The sequence below is a fragment of the Chiloscyllium punctatum genome, unplaced genomic scaffold, assembly GCF_047496795.1.
Source record: "Chiloscyllium punctatum isolate Juve2018m unplaced genomic scaffold, sChiPun1.3 scaffold_370, whole genome shotgun sequence".
Classification (NCBI taxonomy): domain Eukaryota; kingdom Metazoa; phylum Chordata; class Chondrichthyes; order Orectolobiformes; family Hemiscylliidae; genus Chiloscyllium; species Chiloscyllium punctatum.
The window spans coordinates 197,050-199,549 of NW_027310104.1; the positions used below are offsets into that span (position 1 = coordinate 197,050).

At 64.5% G+C, this 2,500-nt stretch overlaps 1 non-coding gene across 1 annotated transcript; it reads left to right on the top strand.

Annotated features, from left to right (window-relative positions):
• Positions 1 to 1,516: 1,516 nt before the first annotated feature.
• LOC140472568 (5.8S ribosomal RNA) lies at positions 1,517 to 1,670 on the top strand. The gene has a single exon (XR_011957733.1). It is a non-coding gene; the product is annotated as a 5.8S ribosomal RNA (ribosomal RNA).
• The last annotated feature ends 830 nt before the right edge of the window (positions 1,671 to 2,500 follow it).

The following is a 2,500-nucleotide window of genomic DNA, read 5'->3' on the forward strand; positions in this document are numbered from 1 at the left end:
CCGTTTCCGTTTCAACTTGTCTCGCGAGGGTGGTTTCGGGGCCAGCAGGAGAGCTCGTCGGGGTAGCAGGCCCTGCAGCCGTGGTCACCGCCAAACCCCCACAACTCGAGCAAGTGAAAAAAAAAAGTAACAAATAAGAAAGGATCTCTGTCGGCTTGGGGGTACGCCCGTTTCCGTTTCAACTTGTCTCGCGAGGGTGGTTTCGGGGCCAGCAGGAGAGCTCGTCGGGGTAGCAGGCCCTGCAGCCGTGGTCACCGCCAAATCCCCACAACTCGAGCAAGTGAAAAAAAAAGTAACAAATAAGAAAGGATCGTCGGCTTGGGGGTACGCCCGTTTCCGTTTCAACTTGTCTCGCGAGGGTGGTTTCGGGGCCAGCAGGAGAGCTCGTCGGGGTAGCAGGCCCTGCAGCCGTGGTCACCGCCAAACCCCCCACAACTGTTGGGCGCCTACCTGCGCGGGGCAGGAGGACACTTTCCGATTTCAAATCTCCGTTTGCCGAGTCCACCCCGAACGCACGCGGGCGGGCGGGTTCGCATCACCCTTCGTCACAAGGGGCGAAGCCCGTTCCACCGTCTCGTCAGTAGTGCCGACCGGTCTGTGATCGACGAGGGGAGCCACACCAGGTCCGGCCCTGCTGCTTGGCGGCACCGCGTCGTCGGGAGCTCGCGACAGACGGAGGGTTTCGGTGTACTCTCCAGCCACGGGAAACGAAGCCGGTGATGCAGGCGCCGGTCTTTCGCTCCCAAATCGGCTGGGTTTACATCGTTGCTATCTAGTCACGCTCCCTTCAAACCCGACGGGGTACCTATTCCCCTCACCCGTCTGTGCGTATACAGCCTCTTTGCACTTGCGGGATGGGGGTGGTGGTTTAAAGACTCTCGAGTTGCCGCCCGTCGGTCTCCGAGCTCCGTGCAGTAGTGATCCCCAGCGAACTGCCAGCAGGGCGAACGAGCGATCCCGCTCTCGGTCGGGGCGCCTGGCGTCGATCGGTGGTCGGTGGCTTGCGGGCAAGCTGCGCTGTGAGTGTGGGAACGAGTATGACGAGCCGTTGCCGCGACTCCCAGTCCACCTCGGCGGTGGCTGGGCCGGGCGGGCGTCTGCTCGGGCGAGTGCCGCCCCCGCCTCCTCGCAGGAAGTCCGCTCGCCGACACGCCGCCACGTGCACGCGTCAGTGACGCTGCCGAACCGATGGCCGGTGCCCGTTCCCGCCTCTGCTTTTCCTAGGGCAAAGCTGCTGCACGCCTCGTGATACTAGGCGGGCGACATGGTGGCGGTGATCCTGCCTCCGTCGCTGCGGTGCGTTGGGGCACGCATCGCCTCTTGGGCGCCCTGTCCTCCTCCCCCCAATAGACGTATGTTTCTGCGGGCCGCACCAGGATGGTGCTCCCCATCGCTTCACGCCACCCTGCTCCGCCCGCACGCCGGCGTGCAGGTGGCTGTAGCTCAAGGTGGGGAGCGTATGTGCGGTCCGGGTCGCTTTCCTCTGGCGAGGGAGAGACCTAAAACAAACTCAGACAACTCTTGACGGTGGATCACTCGGCTCGTGCGTCGATGACGAACGCAGCTAGCTGCGAGAATTAATGTGAATTGCAGGACACATTGATCATCGACACTTTGAACGCACTTTGCGGCCCCGGGTTCTTCCCGGGGCCACGCCTGTCTGAGGGTCGTTTGGCAATCAATCGCACTCGCCTTGGCTGGCGAGAGCGCGGCTGGGGTGTCGCAGAGGACCCGTCCTCTTTGTCCCCCTAAGTTCAGACTCCGGAGCCCTCCGGCGTCGGAGCGCTTGGCCTTTCCCCCCCACCCTGCACATTCCGTTCGTCAGGCTCGACGCCATCCCCCCGCCGGGGAGCGCGGCCTGGCGTCCGTCTGTGTCGTGGCAGTGGGGCCAGCACGGCTGTCACCGGTCCCAGAATGGCTGTCGGTGGTTCACACTGTGTGTGTGTGCCAACCCTCCTGGTCTCTGGGACACGGAGCTGCCACGAAGTGTTGAGCCTCCAGTGGGGGGGTCTGCCTAAGCTCTGCACGTCCGCATTGGGTCCGTCTCTCGGTTGGCTGGCAGTGGAAAGAGTGAAGGGAGCCGCGGAGGTCCGGTGCTGGTGCGCCGCCGGCCTGACCGTGGAGCTCGCCGGTTTGACACGCTGACCCGACTCGATGGTTGATCGATTGAGAGTGCTGGGAGCTGCAGGCCGCCCGCTGCTGCAGCCGCCCGTCTCGTGGTTCGTCCTCGGCCTTAAGTGGCCGGCGGGGCGTCTGATCCTGTCTCCCCTGCTGGCGCCGAGTGCCTGGCCGAGGGAGGAGGTTTTCGTCGAACGCTGTGACTTGGACGGTCGCACGCGCGTGGATCGCTGGCTCTTGGCTCTCCCGTTCAGTCCGCACGTTTTCCGCTCCGTCCTGCCACCGGTCTCGGGAGGTACGGAGGGGTTGGCGGGCGTGGTGTGTGCTCCGTCACCGTGCAGGCACACCTACCACGCCGTCGGCCGACCCCCGCACGGTCCTC